The following is a 12,815-nucleotide window of genomic DNA, read 5'->3' as shown; positions in this document are numbered from 1 at the left end:
CCCCCGGGGGTGGGGGGGGGGGGGGGGGGGGGGGTTGGGGGGGGACCTGCCACCGCCACCGTGAGCATTCAGAGGGAAAGAGAACATCTGGGCTGCTATTTGTTTTTCTTATCTTGCTCTTACATTTCAAAGTGACCCTTTGTTCCAGTTCCCTTGAAATGGAAACAAATTTGAGTTCAGGGCATTTCTCTGTAGTCACTTGTATTTCACAGGAATGTGGGCTTTCTATATGGGCTTTCTAACAAGGAACTCAAGAGTTTTAGAAATTCTAGACCTTCTTGACGAGGATAAGCCATCTGCGACATGATATGCATTTTCCAAGAGGCCTGGGAGAAAAAGGGAAATGGGCGTGTTTTTCCAGATCATATAACCGCATTGTTGGATCACCCTAAAACTCAAAATCTTATTAGGTTTCTAGATGGGAGGTGGGGAGTGGGAGGGAGCTTAGACTGTTTAGCATCTTGTTTGTGTATTTCGTGGGGGAGGTGATGATTCTCTTGGATGCTTATGAAGAATACAGAGGCACTGGATAGAAATGGCATACAGGCCCTAGATGATTTTAAATGCATTTTTTTTTAACTCGAAGTGAATTCCAAGGCCTAAAAGTGAGTCATAGTCTACAAAGAGCTATCCTTAATGGAACTCTGATAAACACTAGACTTCATCCTCGAGGATCAGGCCAATGGACGTCCCCACATGGATCTGCCCCACAGATGAGGACAGGCCATCGTGTTACAGCTCCTGGGCACACACATGTGTTGAAGGCCTCTCGTATATTCAAGAGGGCTCTACTTTCTGTATCTTTTCCAAACATTCCCCATATTTATCCTGCCAATTGCTTTGCTTCAATAAGCCAGTTTTTTAGAGTACTTCCACCATGTATTTTCTAAGGACTTTGCTATTCTAGCCTGACATTAAGTTCCTCCCCCAGGGAGAGGAGAGACTGTGGAAAATGTGATTACTTATAAAGTTTCTAAGGATGGGAAGAGTCTATTTCCATGAAGATACAGTTCTTTTTTGGAGGATTTAGTAAGGCTAGATTGTTCTCCCTACCTAGGGGAACCAGAGACTGGTGGGGGTATGAAGACGTTTTCCATTGTCATAGGGACTAGACCTTGAATACAAAGACTCTAGAACACTCCAGAGAGTTCCAGGAGGAATCTGAGCTCATGAAGCTTCCAGGTCACTTTCTCCAACAAAAACCTAGAATACGAACAGGACTGTGTCTGCCTGGAGCCCTCCCTGCCTGATGGCCAGCAGCTAAGTTCTGGTCTCTGTCTGCTCTGCAGTCAGACCACGTTAATCCATGTCCTGCTTGGCCTGATGAACTCTAGGGCAACTGCTTGTCCCAAACCGTGTCCCACTTTTTCTGACCTACCCTAACACCCTATTGCACTCATAGCCATCCTTGGTTATTGTCCAACTCCATTGCCTGCCTCGGGTAAGGCTAGCGGTTTGCTTCCCTAAAACATGTTTCTAGTTCTTTTGCTATAGTAAAAACGCACATTATTCAATATTAGGAAGGATAATACTCGAAAATAGAAACCTAAAATCTGATGGGCTAGGTAGTGCTCCCTGTTCTAGATGGGAGCCATAAGCTTACCTGACCGGTTGAGAATTCCAGGCACACCCCAGTCGCCTGGTGCTGGAGGATGGGATGGTAGATGGAGTCCGTATGGGGCACAGTTCCATGTTGACACTGGTCAGGAGAACAGGGTCCTAACAGTCTCAGGTGGAATTGCTAGGAGTTAGGGCTTTATCTGGAGCCTGCAGGAGCAGCTGTCCTTTCTTCCTGCTCCCTCTCCCCCCCTCCTTACCCAGTGTTCTCTGACTGATCCTGAAGGCCTAATAGAGTCACCAGGACAAGTGTGTTTTCCTGGGAGAAGGAATCCCCTAAAGTCAACATTTCTTGGTTTCTGTGTCTAAATAGGGGTCAAGTCAGCTCTTAGCTGTGTCAAGATCGTGTGGAGTCGGGTGCCTCTCGGAGAATGCACAGCCTGACCCCATCCTGAAAGAGCAGCAAGCACTTATTGAGCCCTGACTCGGATCCAGGCATTCCTAGGTGTTTTACATAGGGTGCCTCATTATCTTCAATTCTACAACATTCCATGAATATGTTTTATCGTCACCATTTTCCCACTAAGGAAATTGAAGCTTCATGAGGTGGAACAACTCACCCAAGATCACATAGACAAGAAAAAGGGGAGCTTGGTCTGAACCCGGGTCTGTTGGCTTCCCCAAACCAGTAACTTCTCTATGTACAGGAGGAGAAATGCCTGCAATGAGATCTTCATTAGGTAGGATCATTTACACCAAAAAGGTTTTTTTTTTCCCCCATGTACATGTATATTAGACACAGAATTTTCCAAAATAGTGAAATCTATTGGTAAATTTCAAGCATCCCCCTTTGAAAAGAGCGAGGTATGCCGTCCTACAGGCAAGGCGCCCTATTGCATAAAGTCAGCAGCTAGAGCCGGCAACTTTTGTGTCCGATTTCTTTTTTTTTTTTTTTTTTAAAGACTTTTTGATTTCATTATTCGACAGAGATAGAGACAGCCAGTGAGAGAGGGAACACAAGCAGGGGGAGTGGGAGAGGAAGAAGCAGGCTCACAGAGGAAGAGCCTGATGGGGGCTCGATCCCATAACGCTGGGATCACGCCCTGAGCCAAAGGCAGACGCTTAACTGCTGTGCCACCCAGGCGCCCCTTGTGTCCGATTTCTTAGCAACGCTCAAGAATATTTTTTCTTCACTTAATTATTTCCTGTCCTTTTATTTGAATTGCTTTAGTCTTCATTTCCTCACATTACCATTTTAAAATAATTAAAAAAATTTTTTAGGCAAATGAAACGAGAATTTATTGCCAGAGGACCTACTTCACCAAAAAGTTAAATAAGATTCCTCAGGTCCATGGAATCTTATATAGGCTAAGACCCTGGATTTCCACAAAGAAATGGGGAATGTTAAAAAAATAGAACAAATAAAATATAATCTTGAAAAAAAAATTTTTTTTTTTATTTTTAAGTAATCTCTACACCCAACATGGGGCTTGAACTCACAACCCTGAGATCCAGAGTCGCACACTCCAGTGACTGAGCCAGCCAGGCGCCCCAGGAAAATATAATCTTTTAAAAAATATTACCTCCTCTAAAAAGTCTTTTTAAAGCCGTAATAGTAACAGTGTGTTCTCTCACACTACCATCTTAATTAAGCTTTTCAAATGTGATAATACCTTTTCACGAGTTCTCAGGAATACACTGTTTTCACCACTATGCCGTTTTGTTCTAGAAAGAGATAACACAACCGATTTTGGATTCAAGAAGAGACTTTGAAACACTGGGAAGTGAAAGCAACAGCTCCAAACTAACACCCCCACGAGCCCCTCCCCTTCCACTCCACAGCAGTCTTTTCTGCTGGTGGCCTTGCTGGCAGGAGCTGGGGCTGCACCACCTCCCCCATCTACTGCCTACCGTGGACCCTAATCGCATTAAGCCCATTAATGATCCATTTGTTTCTTTTCCTCCTGCTTCCACAAAAGGAAATGCATTATTCATTGATAACCTTTCTCTTCTTTTTGTGTGTTATCAATTGTGTAGACCGAGTTCCGTGTTGTCGCCCAGACTGTGATAGTGGCTCTTTTGGTGGCTCTGATGTGAAATTACTCCATTGTCATCAGATATGAACAGGGCTCAAGACTACATCCGGGTAGAAGCTCTTGGTTTCTGTCAGAACTCCAGCTGTCATTCTTAATGGCTTTCAACTGACCCACTTACGCGGAAAGCTGGAGAACCTCTGTGCTGTTCACTTGGAGATACGCCGCTTGCCTCTTGTTTATCTAACAAATATCCTGGCAGATACCACAGCCTACTTGGAAATTACCAGGGCGGTGAGCACATCCTTTCTCCATACGACCTTTGATCATCAGCAGCAAAATAAAGCTGACTCTTAGGAGCTACAACCGTATCTTTAATTGGCTGGGCTTATTCTACAGTATTTCAGGACCAGAGTCCTCGGGGGATAGATAGAACTCAGCATCCTTTTTTTGTGCCAGCGCAACCCTGTTTAAAATGGTTGCTCGGTCCTCTGCGAGCCATATGTGGCTTTTTCCGTTTAAATGAGCACAGATTTAAAGCACCTTCCAGTGCTCAGTAGCGAAATGCGGCTCAGGACTACCGTGCTGGGCAGCACGGTAGACGTTTCCATCACCTCAGAAGGTTCTAGGAGATAGCATTGGTTTAGTAATAATAAGAGCTAAGATTTCTGAGTACGTGTTGTGTGCCCGGCACTGGTCTCAGCACTTTACAGGTGTTCATTGTTTTATTCCTCACCACAAACCTGTGAGCTAGGTACTATTAGTTGTCCCATTTATAGATGAGCAAAACTAGGCACAGAGATTATTGATATTATCAAGCCACGTGCATCACACTGCTGATATGAGGACTGGACAAGACACACACGACAGTCTGGCTCCAGAGTTTAAGCCCTGCTCCTTCGCGCTGAATTGCTTCTCACATGAGATGCATTAGGAAGAAATAGCCCCAAGTCATCTTCAATGCAAATAAATGTTTTAATTTAAAAAGAACGAAAGACTATTGATCTAGTAATCATCGCTCCTCTGTCCTTCCCAGTCCCACCTGCTATTGGCAGGTGGTTGACCTTCATTGCACAGAAAGGAACAAGGCAGAACCCCTGCCTCCCTCAGTCCCTTTCCTTACCGCCTTCCTTGGCCCCGTTTCTTCATCAGTTTCTGTCTCCTTCCTTTTGTCTCCTCCTGGAAAAGGCAAATGCCTTCACTGGCGTGCCCACTCGCATCCTTTCCTGCCTCATGCAGAACCAAGCTGTCATTATTTACCTTCTCTCTTTCTCATCAACTTCTGTTTTTCCCGCAAGACTCTTTGTCTTTGAAGAAAACATACGCAGTCCTTCTCTCCCCTGCGCTTTATTAAATATGCCAATCTAACTAGCGTCTCGTCCTGTAAGATTCAAGGGCAGCATCTGCCCGGCACCCTTGGCGTCCTCAGCTTTCCTTGTCCCAGGCCAGCCTAATGCCCCTTTTTGGTGTCCCCACTGCCTTCTGCCTACCTTACTTGCAGTCCTCACCACACCATGTTGAGCAATGCATTTAAATTTCTATTTTATCCAAGAGTTTACTGCTTGAGAGTAAGGATCACGTTCTAATCATCTCTAGAGCTCACCAACTAGCTCAATGGCACAAGGTAAGCACTAGATAAACATTGATTGGAATATAAGCATTTATTCTAAAAAAAAAACCCCAAACATCTAAATATGTCAACTTTCTTTTGACTTTACTTTTTCCTCTGATATTGGCTTCTGGTTTTTTATCTTTAAACTTCTTGAAAAAATTATCTATAATCTTTTATTTGTTACCAATTAGCCTTATTCTCTTCTGATTTGGCCTCTCTGTCCATTGAAGAAAAGACATCCTAAACACAGATGCAAGGTCTGTGCCTTGATGATACATTTTTTAAATTTGCGGTGTTTGAGATTGATGACCCATCCATGAAATTCTCTCCTACCTTGAATTCTTTTCTCCTCAGCATTTGGACTCTCATTACTTTTTTTGGTGGAATCATTTCTTTTTGGTCTTCTCCTTCTTGGCTAGCTTCTGCCCGTCTACCATTCTTTAATTATGGATGTTCTTTAAGCTTTAGGATATCTTCTCTCTCCCATTGTAGTGTTATAAATTTCTATGACTTTCATTGTTTTCAAATGATTCTTGCATTTATATTCCAATCACGTCATTTCTTGGCATCTTTACCTTAGGACCTGCCAGTTCTTGTAATTTAACACTTGTAAACTAAGTTAATCATTTTTGCTGTGAAATTTGTTCCTCCCCCTGACTTCTCAAATTCTTCCAATGGCATCGCCATTTTGCATGACCATAGTTCAGTCTCAAACTCGATGCCTGCTATATCTCCAAACCCATGTTCCTAGTAAGTCATATCCTACTGAGTTTTCCTTTGAAATTGCTCTCACTTCTTCTGTTCCTTTCACATGGCTGCCTTCTTAATTAAGACCCTTATTTAGCTCTTGGCTGTACTATTGCTAATATCTTTGAGCATCTCGCCTCCCTCGCCTCCTACCATGTGGTTCACACCACTGCCAGAGTAATCTTCCCAAACAACTCCGATTATGTCTGATTATGTCTTTTCCTTATTCAAAATATCTCTAATGACAGCTCCATGCCTATTTAATAAAGTCCATATAATTCGCTTGACAGTCAAGGGCCATCTATAACAAGTTTTCCTTTCATTTTCCTCTCCTCTCGTTTTGCCTTCTGCATATACCCTGAATTTCTTGTTGTTTTCCAATACATTTCAGAATCTTTTACTTCCATGCTTTTGTATATATTCTCCCTTGCCCTTGCGCACTCTAACTCCTTCTCCAGCTCCCGTTTTACTGAGTGAGGTATTTCTTTTCAATGTCCTGTTCCAGGGCATTTGCTCCCTGGAGCCTCCCCTGCTGACTTCAGCCAGGAATGATCTCTCTTGCTTTACACTTCCACAGCGTTCTATCTGGCCTACACGTTGCCCGTGCTTGTCACCTGATCAAGTGTCTTCTATGACATGGTAGCTCCCTGAGCATGAACGCACGCTTAATTCATCTTCAATATTCCTCAAAGTATTTCACTCCGGGCAGATGCTGAGTTGGTATTCGTTGATGATGGCAGTACCCAGATTCCCTTGCTGCACTCCCTTTGTCCAATGTATAGCATTAGCATCTGCGCTGGGAGAACTTCTGCTGGAATAAAACAAGGTGAAATGAAAAACTATCTCTTAAATAATGGCAGAAGCTCCGTGGTGTGTCTGTCGCTGAATCCCTCTTAAATTCATTTTGGATGGTAACAGAGTATAGACAATAAATGAAGACTTGAGGATAGTTAAATATTGATCTTGACCTTTCTGTAATACCCACATATCCTTTCCATCCCTTAGTTTCTTCTTTAATGGATCAGCATCACTGTGTTACCTCAGAGGAACCACGGTGACAATAGCAAATTACCTTGACATTTTAAAGGGTTAAGGCTGTGTGGCCATCACTCTAACCCATTGTGCACTCTTTCCTCTGAAATTTTATGACTCTTCTTGGATGATACCCCACTAACGTACACCTGTTGTATTTGAATGGTGGTTCTAAAAACACATCTCCACATCCTAAAACCTGAAGCCTGTGAATATTACACTATATGGTAAAGTAAATATTAGCTTATATGGCAAACATATGATTAAGTTAAGGATTTTGAGACAGGAGCATGTCCTGGATTATCCTGGTAGGTCCTAAATTCAATCACATATATCCTCATAAGACAAACACACAGAGAAGACATATTCAGAGGGGAAGACAATGTGAATATGTAGGCAGAGATTGGAGTGATGTGGCTATAAGCCAAGGAACACTAAGGATTTCCAGGAGCCATCAGAAGCCAGGAGAGAGGCATGGAAAGAATTCTAATCCAGAACCCTGAGAGGGAGTGTGGCCTAGTGCCTTGATTTTGGACTTCTGGTCTCCAGAACTGTGAGAGAATAAATTTTTGTTTTAAGCCACCAAATTTGTGGTCATTTTTACGGCAGCTCTAGAAAGCTAATATACCTATCCCATCCTATTCTTATTCTGACATTTAATATTTGCATCCATGTTTTGGCCTTCTTATCTGCTGCTTGAGGGGTTGTTACCAACCACTGGCTTGAAACTTTTTCATTTAACAGTTATTGAAACTCTACTATGTGTCAGGTATTGTTTTCGGTCCCAAGGCTACAAAAATGATTAGGATCCCATTCCTGCCTCAAGAAAGGCATAGTCTTTTGGGAGGTAAGAAAATCTAAGTGAAAAGAGGGGTAAGAAAGACTTCCTGGAGGTGGTGGCATGTAAACTGAATTCTAAAGTTTAAATTGGGGTTAACTTGACTGGGGATTTAAGAGAGAAAACAAATTTAGGCAAAGGGGACAGCACGAACAAGGTCACAAAGGCCAGACTTCACGACAGATATTCATGTGTGAGAATCACCAGAGCTGTTGGAGACACTGGGATCGGGGAATAGTGGGAACTCAAGCTGGAAAGTTAGGGAGGAAGCAGATCAAAGAACACTTCATATGCTAAAATGTAGGGAAAAGCAAATAGTTTTAATCCCTCAGTTAACCACACATAGTGGGTGGGAGGTTTTAACCACATAGTAGGTATCAGTAGGTGTTCCCTGAATGACTTTGTGTTAAAATGGACACAACTTACAATAAAAACTATTAGCATTAAAAAAAAAAAAAAGCAAAGCAAAAAAAGAAGAGCTGTTAGTGTTGCTGTGAAAACAAATAATGTTTTCTTACTGAATGAATGAATGTCTGAACCTGTTGGTTATCATCTGTGAGACAGGACAACACTATATGTGAGGTAGATAAAATTTACAGACATGTTTTTAAACCCAGGACAGTATAATAAATATTTTACAACTTGCTACCTTTCAGGATTGCTTTTATGAAGTCTATAGAGCAAGTCTGTTCACTGTATGTATACTAATTAAAAACTTCTTTGTATCAAGACAGAGCCTTCCAGTTCTTTTTATTATGAAAAGTGAGGATTTATTCTTGAGAGGAAGGGCGGTGTCATTGCTTCTGTGGTCTCTGCACTGCAGAAGGGTGGGAAAGGTTGCTTGGGCAATGAGACACAGCACTGCTGCTCTCACGGAGGTAGAGGAAATGTCCCCACACGGTCTGATTATGGCTCTCATGCTGTTAGCGCTAAATTCCTTAGAAGCAGGATGCAGTGGAAAAGCCAGCAGCAGGTGAGAACTCTGTCCTGGCAAGGAATATCCAGCTGAGAGAAATAAATGAAATTAAGTGCTTCCTGTCGCTGGATTGATTCTGTTCGGATGCTGCGTATTTGATGTGTGATACAAGGTGAAACCAACTATGCGGCAAAACATACTTTCTAATTCTGTCCTGTTAACAGATTAGAGAATGCCTTACATGTAATGATCTCCAAGTGGGCCCGTTAAAGTGAAGTGAGTGAGTTTCTGGGAAATGTTTACTGTGCATCCATTGTTTTGTGCTTTTGTGCCAGGCACAAAGGAGATACATGACTTCAGCTGATGAAAGGCTCAGAGTTTTGCTGGGAAAGAAAATGGTAAGACACTTGACAAAAACACATAATTATATGAAGCGCAGTGTGACACTTGGAAGTCCTTAAGTGGAAAGTCCTGTTGGGCAACCAGATTAAAAGGCGAAAGAGGTGGGGTGTGGGTCTGACTCAGCCTTGAAGGACGGGATCTGAGTTGGTGTGGTAAGAGAACAGCTTGAATGGAGACACAGTGTGGGATTAATAACGAGTGAGCGTGTTTATGGGCTGAAAGGAGACCAGGTTGACTGGAGCAGTGGGTGGATTCATGGTTCAGAGCAATGAGATGTTTTGGGCATATACATGGAATCCAGTTTGCTAAAGGTCTTGAATTAGCTTCCTATTGTTGCCATAACAAATTACCACAACGTCAGCAGTTTAAACCACACAAAGTTCTTATCTTACACTTCTGTAGGTCAGAAATCCAGTGGGCTCGACTGGTTTTTCTGCTGCAAGTTCATATGGTCAGGGTTAGGTTGCTGGTACAGCTGGCCTCTGGGGTAGAACCCTCTTCTGGGCTCGTTCGGGTTGTTGGAAGAATTGACTTCCATGTGGTTATAGGACTGAGGTCCCTGTCTCCTCGCTGGCTGTTGGAGGGTGATAGTTCTCAGCTTCTAGAGGCAGCCTACATTCTTTGCTTCTGGTCCCTTCCTCCATCTTCAAAGCTAACCATGACAGTTTGACTCTTTCTTACACCTTGAATCACTCCTCTGTTTCCCTCTTCTGCCGTATCTCTCTCATTCTGCTTTTCTCTGCTACTTTCAAGGATCCATGTGACTACATTGGGCCCAAATGAAGAATCTCCTAAACTCTCTGTTTTAAGGCCTGTAATCTTAATTCTACATGCAAAGTCCCTTGTGCATGTCAAGTAATATATTTGGGTTCTAAGGATTAAGTGCCAAAGCTGAGGAGTTTGAATGGGATCCAAAAGGTAACTGAGAAACTCTGTAGGTCCTTGAACAGGGGAGACGTATGCGGTTACACAGGGAAGACTGATGACATCACTACTTCTCCCTGAGATCAAGAGTTGCACGCTCTACTGACTGAGCCAGGCAGGGGCTCCTAAAGATTTTCTTTTTTTTTTCTTTTATTATTTTTTAGAAGATTTTGTTTGAGGGAGAGAGTGCAAGCGTGCATGTGCACGCATGAGCATGGGGTAGGGGTGGGGTGCGATGGGCAGAAGGAGAATGAGAAGCAGACTCCCTGCTGAGCAGGGAGCCCAAGGCAGGGTTTGACCCCAGGATCCTGGGATCATGACCTGAGCTGAAGGCAGACACTTAACTGACTGAGCCACCCAGGCGCCCAAAGATTTTATTTTTGTAAGTAATCTCTACACCCCATGCGGGGCTCNAGCAGGGAGCCCAAGGCAGGGTTTGACCCCAGGATCCTGGGATCATGACCTGAGCTGAAGGCAGACACTTAATGGCTGAGCCACCCAGGCGCCCAAAGATTTTATTTTTGTAAGTAAACTCTACACCCCATGCGGGGCTCGAACTTAGGACTCTGAGGTGACAGCACTACTTCAAACCAGTATTATTTAACTATTCATGCAACGTTGATTCAGAGGAGAGGCTGCAGGACATAGGGAAGGGAAGGAGGGAGAACCACTGGTGGCTGTTATGGGCCGTAGTTAGACTCAGGCAATTCTGCTTTGACCCAAACTTGTGAACTCTACTCAGTAGAAGAAAAGAAAAGCTAATTGTACTTACCCCCTTAGAAGGTAGCTCATCTAACACCTCCACGTGGGGAGGCGCATCCCTCCCCAGCCCCATGAGCTTCATCAAAGTACTCCTTCTAAACGTTTAAAAGATTTCTCTTGAGAGTTCTAAAATAAACTCCATCTCATTACCTTTCTAAGGATGCTTGCACCCCCTTTTCTAGACTGATACCTTGGACAGCCACCGCACCAGGGCTCCCAGCCCTAACCTGGTTCTGGGGATAGTCATTCATTTATTCACTCATGAGTGCCTGCTTTATGTGACTACCATTTCCTGTGCGGGGGTTGCTGCAGTGAGCAGAGCCCCTCTGCCCACGTAGCTTACCTTTGAGTAGGACAGGAGATCAAGGTTTAAATAAATATATATCCGAAGACTCCAATATGTCGAAAATCATTAAGTGGGTTAGGGGGCTTGAGGATGTTGTGTGAAGATATAAGGTAGCATTTGGGCAGATGCTCGGAAGAGGTCAGGATTTAAGTCAGGTGGCGATCTGGGGTAAGAGTGCGGCAGGCAGAAGGCAGAGAAAGTGCAATGACCCCGGGGCCAAGCATGAGGGCGCGTACTTGGAACATTCATGGGAAGTAAGAGGGTCTGCCCGGCTGGAGCAGTGGGAGCGAAAGACGGGTCAGGGACCTGTGAGCGGCGCTGTCATAAAGTCACCGGCCTGCCCTAAACGACGTTCTGAAATTGGGCGTGTGAGCTCTTATACACTGTTTGCTCCAAGATTTTAGTGTGATTCCTGTACAGAAGGATTTATTTGTCTCAAGAAATTTGGACCAAGGAACAAAATAACATATTTCCAGCTCTGGGTATGGATTGCTGCGAAAAATTAACTTGTTCTATGCATTTATTGACTATTGTTTATGACATAAACAAAGCTGCTCTTTTTCTATAATAAGAAGAGTTGGTAATATTGTACCTTTATTTTCCATCCTCGACATTATTATACTATAAAGAGCTGAATATATAATATTCTGCCGACAGGGTAATGAGCAGGATTCAATCACACATTTAAATGAATTTAAAAAAAATCTGAACCCTGTCCAAGTTCTTCCATCTAAGCATCACTTAAGAATCTGTTTGTTCAGTTGAGTTTCATTTCTGCAGCTGCCAAGCCACTTCGGTTCTGCCAGCTCGACTCTCCGATTGCAAAATAAAGGGTGGTCACTTAACAGGGGTTGTGAAAAATAAGAGTGTTCTGTGAAAAGAACGACATTACGAGAAGTCCTGATAATGGAAAACTGGAGGCTTCCCGCTTGTGCCCCCCCCCCTTAGCCCGAGGGCAGGTAATTTGGAGGGGTATTCTCACCTTCCCCACATTGAAGCAGTCGCTGGCGGGGTGTGTGTGCTCTTGGAAGATGGATGCACTTTGCTGCAGCTTACATTCATAAATATTTTTGTAGTATAATAGGTTGTCAAAACAAATCTGTGTTTTCCATTTGTGTGTGCGTGAGTGTGTCAGTACGCCTCTTAATCTTTTTGTCCATCTAGGGGTAGAGCACAAATCATTCTCCTCGTTGTGGATTTTGCCTTACAGTATAGATTTGGGCAGGAGTGAGTCATGAGGGACAGGTGAGTAGGTGGCCGTGTGATCTGTGCTTGCGGCTCCTTCATCTTTATTTTAGTGGGTCTGTGTTTCCGCCGAAAACCTGCGGTGGCTTTTAAGCATTTTCGGTGGAAAATCCCACCTGAACTCGGCATTAACTACATCCCTGAACCGTCACGGGACAGCCAAGGCGGTCTTAACTGACCACAGAACCGTGCCCGCGGGAACGGTGCGCTGGGCTCGAGCGCGGGCACCGCTGCATGGCTTTGGAGTCAGAGGACAGACAGAACCGCAGTCATGTCCACCCAGTTTCGTGACTCATGGGCTGTGTGACCCTAGGTGAGCTCCTTGACATCACTGAGCGCCCATTTCCTGTTCTGTAAAACCAGGGAGCGGATGCCTACTTCCTAGCATGCTTGTGAGAATT

At 43.9% G+C, this 12,815-nt stretch overlaps 1 long non-coding RNA gene across 1 annotated transcript in view; it reads left to right on the top strand.

Annotated features, from left to right (window-relative positions):
• Positions 1–7,043, top strand: part of LOC117801083 — an 8,890-nt gene extending 1,847 nt beyond the window's left edge. The window contains exons 2-3 of the long non-coding RNA XR_004623476.1: positions 1,931–2,297; positions 3,595–7,043. This is a non-coding gene — a long non-coding RNA (uncharacterized LOC117801083). The remainder of the gene's footprint in view (positions 1–1,930; positions 2,298–3,594) is intronic.
• Positions 7,044–12,815: the final 5,772 nt, after the last annotated feature.

Source organism: Ailuropoda melanoleuca, chromosome 2, assembly GCF_002007445.2.
Source record: "Ailuropoda melanoleuca isolate Jingjing chromosome 2, ASM200744v2, whole genome shotgun sequence".
Taxonomy (NCBI): Eukaryota; Metazoa; Chordata; class Mammalia; order Carnivora; family Ursidae; genus Ailuropoda; species Ailuropoda melanoleuca.
Note: the sequence above shows the minus strand (reverse complement) of the source record. Positions and strands in the feature narration are given on the sequence as shown.